The 16202-nt window shown below is 57.0% G+C and overlaps 1 long non-coding RNA gene across 1 annotated transcript; it reads left to right on the top strand.

The window, feature by feature from the left end:
• Positions 1–63: 63 nt before the first annotated feature.
• On the top strand, positions 64–16083 carry LOC131423779 (uncharacterized). Its single transcript, XR_009225831.1, has 3 exons — positions 64–10803; positions 11567–11670; positions 14775–16083. It is a non-coding gene; the product is annotated as an uncharacterized LOC131423779 (long non-coding RNA).
• The last annotated feature ends 119 nt before the right edge of the window (positions 16084–16202 follow it).

The following is a 16202-nucleotide window of genomic DNA, read 5'->3' as shown; positions in this document are numbered from 1 at the left end:
GGCACACCACGCAGGGCGGGCGGCGACAGTGACGGGCGAGCTGCACCAGCCAGCGCCCTCGCCCCACGAGCGTCCCCGCCGCCCCGGGACGGAAGAGGGCAAGAGGGGCGGCCACTGCAGGGAGGTGACTCCCGGGCCTTTTGGGTGCCCTGGGGCCTGCCACGACCTTGAGCAGCTGGCTCTCCTTTCTTTCCCTTTCTTTTTCTCTCTTCCCTCCTTGTTCTCTTGTGTCTGAACTTCTCTGCTCCAGGACCCTTGCCCTTCCCACCTTTCCCAGAAGACATTGTCCCCTGCCCCCTCCTCCTCCCTTGCACCCCACCGGGATAAGACCTTGGGAAATCCCAGCTTCTAGTCTAATGTGACCTTGATAATAAAAGGAACCACTTGACAGGCAGGTGAGGAAAGAGGGGGCCCAGGACCCAGAGCCCCCAGGCTCCACCCAGCCCCTCCCTGGCTAACTGCTGGCCAGGCTGGGTCCAGCATCAGGGTCCTCAGTGTTTCCCTCAGTGCAATGGGCGTAGGGGTGGCACCCAGCTCCTAGGGCCTGTCGGTCAGTGGGAAGTACTTGAACAGCTCTCAGCACCTAGAAAGTTCTCTGCCAGCGTTTGTTCTTAATCACTACTGCATTTGTGACCTGCCCTTGGGCCTGACCCCTCTCTGAGCTGCCCGTGCACCACTGACCGCCCAGTTGCCAGCTGAAGACTGTATTTTCTCTGAGGTAGATCAGCTGAATCACGTAATAGCCACCTCTGAACTATAATCATCTTCGGGGCAGGAACATTATTGCTTATTTATCTCGATTCCAGATGCCTAGGATTGTTCTCCTGGTGGCCTCAGGGTAGACACTGCAAGTGCCTACAGACACAGGAGAGAATGGTGACTTCTGCCCTCCCAGAGCAGGTGCATCCCATCTGGCCTTGGGGTGCCTGAAGGTGTACTGAGGAAAGGGGGTCAGTGGTGAGCCCTCGGGTGTGGGTCCTGGAACCAGTTGTGTCCAAAGGTGGCTGGCCTTTTGTTCCCTGGATTCCTCACAAAGTGGTAAAGGGCTCTGGAACAGCTCTGCTGTGTGACCTTGGGGTGGTCCTAATGCCTCTCTGAGCCTCAGTTTTCCAGTTTGTAAAGAGGGGGTCTGGGAGACCACACTGTACACATGTACAGAGCTTCTTAACCTTGCCTTGTTGACGTTTGAAGTCAGATAACTGTTGTCGGGGTACGTCCTGTGCCTCTAGGACAATAGGCAGCGTACTGTACCTCCTAGAGGCCAGTAGTGCCCCTCCCCAGTGTGGGAGCCAAAACCATCCCCAGATACTGCCCGCTGTCCCCTGGGAGATAGAATTGCCCCCTGTCGAGAACCACTGATAAAGAACCTTACACAAACTGTTGGCACACAGTAGGTGCTCAGCGGATGTCAGTCCCCTTCTCAGCCAGGGAGGGCTAGTGTCAAATTCACACCAAAATCCCATGTTTCGCGGAAGAATTGACCCACGCCCCCAAAAAGAATGTCTGGACCTTCCCACACTGTGACTGAGACCATCCTGGGCCTGTGCCCGTGTCCTGCCCACCCTCTCACTCCCTGGGTTCCTCTGGGATTTTTCCCCATCCTCCTCTGAAAGATGATACAGCTTTTAATCAGATGCTTAAGGCTGGCTGGTGCCCGTGGGCCTCCTCTGTGAACTGAGAGCGTCAGGGCCTCCATGGAAGGTTGCTGCAGGATCCCTGAGTGATGTGGAGAGCCTGGAGTGCGTGGGGGGAGGGCTGAGTGCTGATCCATTAAGATGCATTTGGCTGCAAGGAGGAGAAACGGGCTACTGATGGCTTAAGACAGGACATTGCTTATTTAGCAAGAGTCTAGAAGAGGTGTATTCCTAAGGTGGGTTCAGAACTTGGTGACAACATCAAGTCACCTCTGACCCTGCTGTGCCCATCACGGAGGCTTTTTCTCCCCAGGTTTGGGGCCTCAGAGTCACAAGATAGCTGCTGAAAGGGCACCATTGCCTTCTCACACAGCAAGTCCATGGCAAGAAGGACAAGGACAAAGGCCCTGCTGACTGCTCTGTGCCTGTCTTATCAGGGAAGAGCCTCAAGGCCCCAGCAGGTCAGAGCTGGGCCATGTGGCCACTCTTGCATGTTCCCTGACGGAGAGCAAAGCCTGCCACCATTGACTTAGATCAGACCTGCTTCATTCCTGGGCCGTGGCTGCCAGAACAACTCGGGGCTCTGCTGTCAAGCAAGAAGGGATCGACTTGGGGGACACCTAAAGCGTGTGCCACAGGCGTCTGCTGCCGGGCCTGGGGGACATGCCCAGACTGCAGAGGGGACAGCCCACCGCATTCAGGCCCTCGGCACCCTTGTGACTCCAGCAGGGGACGGTGGACTAAAAGGACTTAGCCAGTTGCTTCTGTCCTTCGGCAGGTACATAATGAGCACCTACTGTGCGCCAGCGAGGGCACCACAGTAAAGACAACCAGTAGGTCCCGCCCTTCAGTCCAGAGCAGGGGACGAAGGGGAATAACCAAATAAACAACAAATAAACCAGATCCTTGGCTTCCCTCAGGCCCACAGAGGACGTGCTGGGAGACAGGCTCAGGTCACTGCCCACCCCGGGCCCCGTTACCCAGGGTCCCCACTCTTGCTGGGATCAGTGGGCCCCCAGCTGATCCTGGCACAGAGCAGCTCCACAAGCCCAAGGGGGGGACTTTCTTTCCCTGTCCCTGCCTCAGCCTTGACCTCTTCTCTCTCCTTCCCCGTCACCCCAGCCACCCGCTCCAGGACTCTGGTGGGCAGCCCCTGGGTCCCGGGCGTGATCTCTCAGGGCAGGGCTTGGGCCAGGCTGCAGCCGGGAAAGTCATAAAACAACAGTGAGGTAGGAAAAGGTGAAGACAGAAAAGGAGAAGCCTTCAGCTGGGGGAGGGGAGTGCTGACAGGAGAGGGAGAGTCTCCTGGGGACAATTTTAGAGCCCGTTGCCACGCTCCTCACTCAGGCTGGGAAATGCCGATGCGTCTGGCTTCACGAGTTTCACATTGTGGGGGAGAAGACTCCGCTGCTTGGCAACTTCAGTCAGTTCCTTGTTCCCGACAAGACCCTGTCAGGTTCCGTGGCCTTGGGACTGCAAGCCTCTCCCTAAGCTTCCCCTACAAGAAAAGTTAATTAGGAGAAAGCAGGGGGTGGGGAGGGACTTTTCCCCAGGTGCCCAGTGAGCTGCTGGCTGCCCAGGGGTGTCAGTCATTTTCCACATGCAAATGAGTTCTTGGTATATCAGGCTCCCCACCCCCACTCTGAGCACCTAGAACAGCTTTCTAAGAAGAGGGAAGTGGCCCCACTGGCCTTGGAACTGGACAGAACAGCTGGACAGCGGAACCCAAGGCTGATCACACGGACCTAGCTTCATTGCTTCAGATGGAAATATAATTCTCCTCCAGATAGTCCAGTAGAGCCGCCTCTGACTGCCGGCGTCAGCCCCTCTTCAAGCCGGGCACAGTGGCCCACGCCTGTAATCCCAGCAGCCCAGGAGGCTGAGGCAGGAGGATCGCGAGTTCCAAGCCAGCCTCAGCAATGGCGAGGTACCAAGCAACTCAGTGAGACCCTGCCTCTAAATAAAATAAAAAATAAGGCTGGGGATGTGGCTCAGTGGTCAAGTGCCCCTGGGTTCAATTCCCAGTAAAGAAAGAAAGGAAGGGAGGGAGGGAGGAAGGAAGGAAGGAAGGAAGGAAAGAAACAACCTCCCAAAGATAGCCCTGCTGTTGGAAGCAGCTCTCTCTCCAAAGGGCTGTGGTTCCAGATCTGATTGGAGCTTGATAGATATCAGATGAAGCTGGAATCCAGAGCTTTGCCAAATCATATTGGTGCCACAAAACACTGGGAATAGAGCTGGGACTTTGCCCCTCTGTCATTGGCATGCGTGCCTTCTCAGCCAATCCGTGGACAGTCTTGTGCTCTAGAAACCAGCTGCTGGGTTCCAGTCCCAGCCCGACCACTTCCTAATTGTGTGGTTTTTATGCAGGTGACTTCACCTTTCCAGGCCGCAATGATCCTGGTCTGTAAAACGGGGCAGATGAGTTCCTCCCTCACAGGGTGGTTGTGCAGATGAAAAGACTTCCCAGATCTAAAGTGCTTCGAGTGCTGCTGACCCTTGGTTGATTGTCAGCTGTTCTGAGCAGTGAAGCCCAGATGCCCAGAGTGTGCTGGCCACTTGGGTCTGAGACCATCAGGGAGGACAGTGCTGACTGATGGAAGATGCAGAATAACAGAGGGACAGAACCCGTAGCTGTGGTGTCACCGAGCTCCTGAATTAACCCACGTGGAACCGCCTGCCTCTGGACCTGTTGTGTTGTAATTTTCCTTGTCATTTAAGTCAGTTGAAACCTCAGACAGTTCCTTATCCCCTGACGAGACCCTACCAAGATGCAGCAAAAGCCTCCTAATCACTGTCCATCCCCTTCTGTGGATTGCTCCCCACTTAGAGCAACGATCCCCGTATGGACAGCCGAGCGCACACCCCAGTTTGCCTGAGACAGACAACCCCACAGCAGGCTGTTGTCTCAGCATAATTATTAATAACTTCCCGGTTTGGACCATCACAGAAGCTCTGCTTCTGCTTCTCTTTTAAGATGCAGATGTCCCAGGGGGTGCGATCTCCACCGGGTCCCTTTCCCAGTGGAGCAAAGACCCAGGTTCATAAACCGAAGGTTGGGTTGGGGGGTAAAGGAGAAGAAAAGAGCTCGGAAAGACAGTGGTGCACAGAAGGTGAATTCTGCACATGAGTCGAGGGCAGAGATCGACCTGGATGGTGCGTCTTGAAATTCGCAGCCAGCAAGGCCAGATGGTTTCAGCAGACAATGCTGGACACACACTCATGTGTCTGGGTTTTTCTTTTCTTTTTCCATTTTGTTTCCTGGACTGAAAGCACAAAATTAGGGCTGTGCAGTCCCAATCCAGACACCTGGCAGTGCCCACGGAGACTGACTGGGAGCCGACAGAGTCCTCTGGGCCAGCAGAAACACAAACAGCCACACCCTCTCCAACGCCACTCGGGCTCGGGCCGGCTTCCAGATTTCCAGCACGGATCCCATCCTTAGGGGAGAGCGGGGAGTGCCAGCCACAGTCACGCTCCCTGGGAGTGCTCCCCGTGCTCAGGGGCCCCAGACCCACCCTGAGCTCTCGTCCCGCCTGCCCTCCATGGCAACTGTGATGGCGGTCATCCCTGGTTTACTGATGAGAAAACAGACAAGAGCTGGGGGAAGGTCACTGCGTGGGGACAGAGGCTAGAGGGCGTCCACTCCAAACAGTGAGGATTCTGTGCAGAGGAAGTTCCTGTCCTCATGTTGCACCCAAGTCTAAGCCACCTAGGACAGGTACGGAGGCCCCACCGTGTGGGATCCCCCGCACCCTCCAGCTTGGGGCTTCAGCCATCTTCACCACGGCCAAGATGGCCACATGGGCGCCACAAACCAGCCAGCAGGAAGAGAAAAGGGAAGGGACGGGACGGCGGTCCTGCGGAAGAGCAGACACTTTCGTGAGTCACTTCTGCTCCCGCCTCCCTGGTCAGAAGTTGGCCACCCTGGTGTGTCTGACCTGAATCCAGGCCACAGGGCTCTACCCCGCAGGTGACACAGGTGGCTGTGGGAATCCTGTCCCCGCACCCTGGGGCAGTGCCAGGCGGGAAGCTGTGGCTGAATGAGGGAAGGAATGAACTAACCCCAAGTTCACGGGCTCCCCGTGGAGAAAACCCTCCCCATGAACGTGTGGTTCCCCCCAGGCTCCAGGAGACCAGCGAGCAAAACAGACGAAGCACGTCGGAGCGGCGGGCGTCCTGGGGAAGAGAGTCCGTCGTCGGTAGAAACCGTAAAAAGGCCGGGTCCACCAGGTCAAGGACAAGAAACGAGTGGGATGACCGGGAGGGCTGGGGCAGCATTCCAGGGGGCGAGGAGGTGACATCCCCAGCAAGAGGTGGGCCTGCAGGAGGACAGCAGCACAGGGCAGGAGGCTGGGGCGGCCAGGGAAGGCCAGCAGGAGGCCAGGGAACAGCCTGGAGGTGGCCCCAGGAGGCGGGAGGCTCTCAACAGGGGAAGGACTCTGCCTGAGGTGCCAACAGGATCCTGGGGCTCCCCGGAGACAGGCTCCCCGGACACTCAGGCTCCACGCTGAGAGCGGGGGCTGAGGGCTGCCCACCCTGGCCTGAGCAGCCGGGGACGCGACGCTGAGCCCTTGCTGACGTGACAGACACGACAGGCAGCTCCGTCTGCATCTGCCCCTCTGCCTGCTGTGCCGCTTTGCCGCCTTTTACCATAGCCCTTCCCGGCCTCAGTGCTCTCAAGATGACGATTTAAAACACACGATCCCGTCTCCCTCCAAAACTGATTTGGAATTACACCGGTTTTCCCGCCAATTTGTGGATGGGGCAGTCTGACACCCAGGAATAGGAGACGGCCAGGTCGGAAGCGGGGAGACCCTTGGGGAGGGCACCGCAGCCGTCCACGCTATGACGGCGCTGACTGACGGGTGGGCTCCAAACCCCAGGGTGGAAGAGGTCACAGGCGACTCCAGGCGTGGGTCTGCAGGCCTGGAAGGCTGGGCTGGGCACCCACCAGGACGGGACCGCGTGGGTGGGGAAGATGGGGAGGCGTTGGATGTCAACTTAGATGTCGGGTGGAGGCGCTGGGTGGGCTCGGGAGCGGTGGCCCAGACACGTCACCTTAGCATCGTCAGGAGACAGCTGAAGCCGCGCCTGGGGGAGATGTGGGGAGGGGACGTGCTGGAGAAGAGAACAGGCGAGGCCCGGCCACACAGCGTCCAGGGCTGGGCAGGCCGTGAGCCCACAAGGACGGGTGTCATCGACGGTCACTCCCAGCTGCTCACAGAGCTCCCTGGTCACTTTAGGATAACCGGACGGAGCAGCGGACACTCGTGTTTCCTCTCGTGGTGGAAACGGGCAGAGGGCCACCCTCACGGTCCCCTCCCTCAGAGCCTCAGCTTCCTCCTGGGGCAGATGAGGACATTAGGAGCCAGGTCTGTCTGCCAGGTCTCCACGGGACGCTGGGGTCACAACAAGACCTCACAGACCCCAACATGCTCAAATACACGGGAACAGGGCTCCCTGCCCACCACCGGGGTTAGGTCCTCAGAAGTGTGAGCCTGATGCGGATTGGATTCAGAGAAAACAGAGGACGTGGGCGGGAAGCCTCCCCCAGCTCCACGCAGTGGCGGGGGGTGGGGACTTCAGAATCAGCGCTGAGCTAAGAAGCCAGGCAGGAAAGGGCACTTTGTGGATGAGTCCATTTACACAGAGCTCAAAGCCCTGTTACACCACAGCGCCCAGGGTGCGCAGGGGGTAGCAGATCTATCAGGAAAGGAGGGGAGCACCGGCCTCGAGACTCAGGGGCCTGAGGGGTCTGCTGTCTGGCAACTTTCTTCCTTTGATTTTTAGTGCTGGGGAAGACCCAGGGGTGTTTTACCACTGAGCTGTTTCCCCAGTTCTTTTAATTTTTTGTTTTATTTTATTTTCATTTTTTGAGGCAGGGTCTGGCTAAGATGCTGAGGCTGGCCTCAAACTTGCAATCCTCCTGCTTCAGCCTCCTGAGTCACCAGGATCACAAGTGTGTACACAGCTGTACCCTGGGCAATGTTCTATTTCTTCACCTGCATGGTGTGTCATGGGAATTTTTGTGTTATGTTTTATGTTTAAGCACTTTTGTCTGTATTCTGTTTCCCAATTTAAACATGCATCCAAAGCCTTAAAAATAAATATATACAAGGGCTGGGGTTGTGACTCAGAGGTAAAGCACTTGCCTAGCGTGTGTGAGGCACTGAGTTCGATTCTCAGCACCACATATAAATAAATGAATAAAATAAAGCTCCATCAACATCTAAAAAATCATTTAAAAATAAATACATATGTACATGCATATATACACACCTACATTCATGTCCCCTGCCTGTTTTCATTCTGGTAATCTAAACTACAGAAATAATCACTCCGTCTGGCAAACTTTAATGCACAAAGATGTTCACTGCAGCATCATTATAATAGCCCTGTGTTCTCACTAGTATTAAATACTGGAATCCCGCATGGCGTGTCTGCAATGTGGAAAGTTATTTAGCCATTGGAAAGTCTGCCCAAAGACTACTTCGTGAAATAGGAAAAATGCTCACGATCAACGGGGGAAATGAGGAGTGAAGGAGTAGAATATAAATCATATGTACTAAATTATTAAAATAAAAACTCCCAATAGACACATTACCTGTAGACTGTGATCCTAATACTGTCAATGTGTGTACATATGTGTGTACGTGTGTGTACGTGTGTGTGTGTGTGTGAATAGCAAGAGCACTCACGTTAGGGAATGGAATTGTAGGATCTGTTTTCCTTATACACTTTTTTCTTGCTGGTGCTGTTTGTGCAGTGCTGGGAATTGAACCCAGGGCTGCTCGACTGCTAAGCCACATCCCCAGCCCCTGTTATTTTTCATGTTGAGACAGAGCTTCACTAAGTGGCTTAGGGCCTCACTAAATTTCTGAGTCTGGCCTCAAACCTGGGATGCTCCTGCCTCAGCCTCTGGAGCCGCTGGGACTACAGGAGTGAGCTCCGTGCCCGGCTGCTTGGCTTGGCTGTGCGGCTTCCCCCTCTCGACGTGGACAGCAGATGCACCAGGCAGAGGGCCACCCTGCTGGGCTGGCAGGCAGCATGGCCCCTGGCCTGTGGCTTCTCCCTCCTTCCCCTCTTACTCCTGCCTCCCTGGCCCGCCCCACTCCTCTGCTCCCTTCTCCCCACAGACACCCACGCGGGGATATTTCCAGAGTGTTCTCTCGTCCATCTGCCATACATTTGTTTGGATCTACGTGTATCCAAATAGTCGTGGTAAAAAGCACATGAAGACGGAGACGTTCTGCTTTTTATGTGTTTCTCCGTTTTTACACCCAAGGCCCCCGAGCTCCTGCTTCTTCCCCCTCCGCCCGGCCTTGGCGAGGTCGCCGTCGCTGCTCTGGGCGGTGGGACTCGGCTGTGTCGGGGGTGCACAACCCCCTCAGCCACGGCGCTGCCCCGGGGGGCTTCCTTCTGGTCCTGGGCAACTGGGGGCCCACCTCCGGCCTCCTCCGCAGGTGAAGGGGCCCGGGAGCTGGCCCTGGGCACCCGCGGGGGAGGCTGGTTCCTCGGCGCTGGCCCTGCAGCCTCCCCGCGGCTCCTCCTCCTCCTTTCCCTCCGAGCTGCTTGGGACGGTGGCCCCTGAGTGGCTTCATGGTGGCAGAGGCCACCGGTCTGAATGCTGCCTGGGGAGCAGATGGCAGGCCAGGCCGTGCCCCCGGCCCTTGTGCGGCAGTGACCCCTCCGTTGGGTGTGGGCCTTGGGTCCACCGTCACCATGGCCAATGTGAACTTGAACCAGAACAAGCAAACAAGGCCGTGTTCCCCTCCTGCCCGCCTCCGCTGGGCACTGTTGCCCCAGAGCCCTGGAGCGAGGCCATCGTGAGCCCTCCACAGTGTCCCTGTGCATCTGTAGCAGGTAGGAGGCCACAGCCAGGGGCTGCGACCTCAGAGGCCCTGGTGTTCAGGAGCCCGAGGGCACACACCTGCGGGGGGCCAGGGTGGCTGTCACTGGGTCTCGTCTGGCGCCATCCCTCGGAAGGCTCCGGCTGTGGCTCTGGTGGCCTGGCCCCTGAGGCTGGCTCCTGACCGTCCTTGAGATTCTGAGCGTGCCCTTCCCTGTCAACAGGACTACGAGGACGAGTTCTGTCGCGCCCAGTGGCTGACCCTTGTCATATGCTTGACCAGAGCCCAACAGGGGCGGATGGTGCGTATTTTGACTTTATGGATCACACAGTTTCTGTGCAGCCCAGGCTGCGGTGGCACTGTTGACACAGCCGCAGGCAATCTGTAAATGAGTGGGCGTGGCCACGTTCCAATAAAACTTTATAAAAACAGTGGCCCCGGGTTGTAGTTTGCTGATCTCTGAGCTGAGAAAGAGGTGTCTTCTCTTCAAGTCTGTGTAGTAGTCATGCCTTGTTTCCTGTCTTACGTACTAAGACAGGAAAACGCAGAGGGGGCCACACACAGCCTCACACCTCCGCGGGGGTCAGCAGTGGACAACCTGCGCAACAGAACCAGGGCACCAGCGGAGTCCAGGCTCGGCCCCACTGAGCCCCCCCTCCCCCCGCGGTGGCAGCCCCCGCCAGCCAGGCTTTATCCCACGTCCCTGGTGGCATCCACTTCTTGCTGAGGAAGGAGGGCAACCGTGGGGGCTCCATTCTCAAAGGCGAACTGTTCCGGTGACTAATCCGTCTTTCCCTCCCGAGTTTTCATTTGTCCCGCTCCACTGGGCCTGAGTCAGGCTCTTGTGGAGCTCTGCTTAAAATGCAGGCGAGTGTCTGCCTCCGACTGCAGACCCGCCAGGCCTGGGCGCCTGGATTCCAGCAGCGACCTCGGGAGCTGTCCAGGGCTGGCCAGGACTCCCTCCCTGGGCGTCGGACCCGACTCAACAGGGGGAAGAGGGTGAGGGGCCGCGGTACCCCCCAGCACCTCCCCTTCTTCCAGGACCTGCCGCAAATCTGATCTCAAAGGCCAGCTCCGAAGCTCTGCACTCGGATTTGCAAATGCGATGGACCCTCTGCTGACCACGCTGCACCTGGACGCCGCTCCCGCAGTCCCGCGGAAGTTCCCACGCTGCTCCTTTCAATCAGTTGGTGGCTTTCTTTGTGCAGCGTGACGTCGTTTCCACGTGGGCGACTGCTCGACGCCCCCAGCCTGGTCCCGTGGACAGAGCCGATTCCGGAACCGTGAGAAGGTGCCAGAGCTCCGCCGCGTGGTCCTTGGTGAGGTCTGGCTGTGTCCCCAAGTTCACGTGCTGGACCTTGGTCCTCGGTGTCAGTGTTGGGAGGCAGGGCTCTGTGCTTCCCAGTGGTTCAGGTTGTCACCACAGGAGTGAGCCAGGTGTCCTGAGTAGATCTGTCATCAAAGCAAGCTTCTGCCTTCTTGAGCCCAAGAACTTTCTGTTCTTTATGAAGTACCCAGCCTCGGGTATTCTATTATAGCAGCAGAAAATGGATCGACGATCCTCAAGGAGCATCTGTTGAATAATGATGCAGTGTTTGTTTCCCATCCTGCCTAACTCCCCGTCCCCTGGGCACTGAGGGTTGAACCAGAGCCTCGGCATGCTGGGCCAGTGCTGTGTCCCTGAGCTACGTTCTTAGCCCCCCTCCCCTTTGCTTTGGAACAGGGTCTCCCTACGTTGCCTAGGCTGGCCTCAAATTTGTGGTGATCCTCCTGCCTCAGCCTCTGGAGTAGCTGGGATTACAGGTGTGCACCATGGGGCTGACCTTTGCCTCATCTTAAGAAGCTCCACTCTCCTCCCAGGAAGACACCTCTTAGGTCAACCTTAACTCTCTAATTTCCACATTCAGAACTCATCCCTCAAGTAGCTTTTCCATATTGTCAAGGATCCTTAAGATGCAATGGCAGAAACCCAACTCAAGTTCAGGCAAAACAGGGAATATATTGGTGCATCTAAGTAAAATGTCTATTTAGCTTCAGGCACAGATGGATCCAGGTGCTCAAAGGGACTGCCTCTTTCTCCAGGATCTGTCTTGGAAGGCTGAATCGGAGGGGCCAGGACTGGAACATGCTCAATCACTGACTGAATGACCAGGCCTGATCCGGGTGTCTCCTGCTAGCAAGGAAGGGTGAGTCCCACTGGAACCTTATGGACTGAGGGTGGGTACAGGTCCCCAAAGGTGAACTGGGGCCTCAGCACTAGGGGGGCTGGGATGTAGCTTGGTTGGTAGAGTATCTGCCTGGCATGTTCGGAGCCCTGGGCTCAGTCCCCAGCACCACAAAAAAAGAGGGAGAAGAAGAGGAACAGATGCTGAGAGGCAAAGCTAAGGCCCAGAGAGGCTCCTCCCCGTCTCCATTCCAACCCGCACACTCTGCCTCCCGGAGGGCAGCTGTGCCGAGCTGCTCCCTCATGGGGCACCTCGGTGGCCCCCTCGGTATGCGGGACCAGCGAGGAAGCGGTTCTCAGAATCCAGATGACACTGGGGGCGCGGAGTCGGGCAGCCACAGGGCATGCGGGCGCGGGCTCCAGGGAGACCCTCCTTCCACCGCGGCTGCTCAGATCGAGGTCCTGGTCTGGACCTGGACTCCCTGTCCGGCGGCCGCTCCGCCACCCTATCTCGCTCCAGCACTGTGCAGCGCTTGGCTCAGTGACGGCCTTCCCCTACAGCAGGCTCGCAGCAAGACGAGGTGCCCCCCCCCGTTTCCTGGCCCTGCCACTTCCTGGTACCTCCCCAACAGCAGAAGCACACTCAGGCTTTATCGTCTACACCCACAGAAGACACCACTGGTCACCAAAGCACAGTTCCCCCTCGCCCTGTGGAAAGCCCAGGTTTGACCCGTGTGAGGTCAAACTGGAGAGAAGGAACCCCTTCCTACTCCCCAGTGGGCAAATCTTAAGGTCTTCGCCAATCAAGGACATTTCTAACCGTAAGATTTGATGGAAGTCTATGGAAAGCTTCAGGGAAAATTTTCTTCCCTCTTGAAACAGAATAGACGGAAAGAAATCGACCTCTTGTGTTCTGACCTGTGGATGCTGCTGTAAGAGCACAGTGTCTGGAGATGTGGCAGCCATCTTGGGTCCATGAGAGAGACTGTGCCATCACAAGAAAAGATGGAAAGAACCTAGATGTTTGACACTTGCTGGTGAGTTGCTGAATTGATCAGCCAACCCTAGGACTGCTCTACTTCAAGGCACTGATGAAGCCACACTGGGTGTGGTCATCATTTCTTAGTGGCAAAGCCATCTTGTGGGATGCATCCTGCATAGGGTGAACTAGGCAGAAGCACGCCTCCTGGCTGGAACTCCTCAGCATCCCTCCAGACCCCTGGGAGGTACTTAGCTGACATCCTCTTGAGCAATCCTACAAGCACCTCAAAAACATCTCGGAACTTGAACCAATACCTGCCTAACTCCCCGGAAGAACTTGTCCCTACCTGCCTTCACGGGTGAATGGAGTAAGGCCAAGTTCCAACCCTGTGAAGCTTCCATAGCAAACACACAACCATGCAGGAGGCCCATGCCACGGCCCGGGGTGGGGGGACTGGGGAGGTGCCACGGAGAAGGGATAATTCAGCTGTGATTTCAATACTGAAGAGAATTTTTTGAGATTCAAATTCTCAGCTCTGAAAAGGAAAGAAGAGCTTTCCAGCCAGAGGAAACGGCAAGTGCAAAGGCCCTGGGGTTGGGCTGAATCTGTGATTTTCCAGGAGCAGCAAGGAGCCGGGGAGGAGGTAGCAGTGAAAGAAGAGCCGAGGAGGGGGAAGTCGGAAGGGCCTGTGGGGAGGGCGCAGGGTCCTCCTCGGAACTGTCCGGTTGTATCCAAAGTGCAGCTGATAGGGATTGAAGGGCAAAGCACCATCAGACTTGGTTTTTTTGTTTGTTCGTTTGTTTGTTTGTGCACCGGCATTGAAGCCAGGGCCCTCACCACTGAGCCACATCCTCAGCCCTTTTTTTTGTATTTTTTTATTTAGAGACAGGGTTTCGCTGAGTTGCCCAGGGCCTTACTAAGTTGCTGAGGCTGGCTTTGGACTTGCGATCCTCCTGCCTCAGCCTCTTGAGCCTCTCGGGTGGCGCGGCCCTGGTGACTCGAGTTTTTGTTTTTTTGTTTTTTTAATGTATATATTTTTAGATGTTGATGGACCTTTATTTCATTCATTTATTTATTTTTAGGCGGCGCTGAGAATCGCGCCCAGGGCCGCACCCGCACCCGCCAGGCAGGCGCTCTACCGCTGAGCCCCAGCCCCACTGGGTTTTTAAAGGGCTGTGGGGCGGCCCTGGTGACAGAAAACGACCCTGCGGGGCGTCTTCCAGGGGACACCGAGCCCTGCCTGTGAAGTCGCCGACTCCTCCCAGCCCCCCTGCGAGGTTGGCCCGTCACTCTTTCCATTTCGTAGAAAAGGAAACCGAGACCAGAGAGGTGAAGAAAGTTGCCCGCGGTCACAGAGCGAGGAGGAAACAGGGCGCCCGCTAGGGCTCGGGGTGCTACCAGTGGGGCCGCGGAGAAGCGCCAGGACCCCACAGCACCCTGTCCCTGCGGTCCCCTCCGGGGGCGTCGGCGTGGCTCTGTCCCTGAGGTCCCCGCCCAGCCTCCGGCCGCGTGGCCCCTGGAGTCCGCGGCTCCCCGCGCCCCCGCTGCGTCCCCGATGCAGCCTCCGAGCCGCGCGGCCTCCGGGTGGCACTTTGCAGACGCTTCCTGGGCCGCAGCGAGACTCTATTGTGTCGCCAGAGCCGGAAACGGTGCGAGTGGCGGGGGCGAAGCTCGGTCCCCGGCCCCGGGGCGCTGGGGTCCGCCGCAGGTCGCAGCCACCTCCCCCCGGGACGGCCGCCCCGGCCTTCCCGGGGCAGAGGCCGCGGGACTCCACGCAGGGCCTCCCACCCGGGGCTGCGAGGTCGCCCTCTCGGTTCCCCCTTAGCCCCCCATCAGCCCGGGACGGTTTAGTGGTGACAGTGACGGAGAGGGACCTGCCCAGCCCGCGGCCAGGAGCCCCGCAGAGCGCGCAGGGCCCGGGTGGGAGGAAAACCCAGGGGGACTTCGCGGAGGAGCCGGCCTGCGGGGGAGCACCGGTAGCCTCCACTCGCGGCCTCCCCCTTCCTCTCCTTCTTAAAAAAAGAAAAAGAAAGAAAGAAAAACCTCCTCAGAAGACAAATAAAGATCGACAGGAGGTGCGAGTTCTGGTCTGTAAGTGTGCAGGCCACGTGACCCTTAAAACTTCTGTCCTGCTCTCTCCAAAGCCCTGTGTGTGCGCATGGCCAGTCCCGGAAACCCCAGAGGAGCCCAAGGAGAAAATGAAAATCACCTGCGTTCCCAGCCTCCACAGACTCGCACGGAACATGCCGGGTTTTATGATTAGGGGACTTTTACTCACAGCGACGCGCAGACCTGAAGCAGGGGGTTGATGGATTTGACAAAAGGTCACGCCCGTGTGTGCAGCCCTCCAATGGAGACCGAGAACATTTCCATCGCCTCAGAAATTCCCCTTGGGTCCCCTCCCAGTGATGCCCAGCCCCCACCCACGGCGACCCCCCCTCTGATGTCCGTCGCCATGAATTAGTTTTGCCTGCGCCCTAATTGGAGTCACATGGCCCATGTGTACTCCTCGGAGTCTGGTTTCTTTCACTCGGCATTAATAATGCGCTCAGAGTCATCCAGGCTCCCTCCGCCTGTCCCTTTTTATTGCTGAGTAGTGCTCCACAGTGCGCTGAACCCCCGGGCCTCCCCGAACTTGGGAGGATCGGGTGGGTGTCTCCTCCTGGAGGCTGTCATGAGTGAAGCTACTTGCGAACATCAGTGGACAAGTCTTCATTTTTTCTTGAGCAAATTCTTAAGAGTGGGATACCTGGGTCCCGGGATTAGCTTTTGTAAGCGATCACCAACCAACCAAAGAGTCGGGCTGTTTTGTCTCCACGTAGCTGAACCAGGGTCTTGCTGTTATTAAGTCTCCTTCACACCTCAGATACATGGAGGGGGTGGGGATGAGACGCGGCTCAGTGACAGAGTGTGTTTCCAACATGCTCAAGTTTGGGATTCGTCTCCCCTAAAAAATAAATCTGGGCCCAAAGCACATTTTTCTGCAATTTGCTTCTTTCATGTCCACAAATAGAGCTCAGCTCTTTCTATGTCGGCAGGTGCAGCCCTTGTTCCTCCTGGAACCTGGCCCCCAGGACACTCTGTCATGTGTCCCCCGTGGGTGGACACTCAGGTTGCTCCCCAGTTCTCATCCTGGACAGTGTCCTGTATTTATGCTCCTCTCCTCGGGCACCGTGTTTCTCTGGGACAGTAACCCACAAAGAAATGGCTGGGTTCAGGGTCTGCACATTCTAAATGTTGGTAAAATCAGCCCCAAGAGTCGGGATTTCTGTCACTGGATCCCGCGAGGACGGGAACACATCGTCCACGTGAGAAAATGGGAGAGGAGTGACCTGGGTAAGCAGGGAGAAGGCCATGTGATGGCCAATGGGACTGGAGGGGGGAGAGCGGCATCAGGGCTGTGTGGGGAGGTCCTGGACACACTCCCGGAGCCACATGCCCCGGGCTCACCTGACGACTGCCACTGTCCAGCTGCGTGACCTCACACAAGTCACTCCACTTCTCTGTGCCTCTGTTCCTCACCTGAAAAAAATAATAAGAGTAGCCACTACCAGGGGAGTGAGGACCCACAT

Source organism: Marmota monax, unplaced genomic scaffold, assembly GCF_021218885.2.
Source record: "Marmota monax isolate L192 unplaced genomic scaffold, Marmota_monax_Labrador192_F-V1.1 WCK01_AAM20220418_F8-fsc00014, whole genome shotgun sequence".
In the NCBI taxonomy this organism is placed as follows: Eukaryota; Metazoa; Chordata; class Mammalia; order Rodentia; family Sciuridae; genus Marmota; species Marmota monax.
The sequence above is the reverse complement of the archived record's forward strand: the minus strand, read 5'-3'. Positions and strand labels throughout refer to the sequence as shown.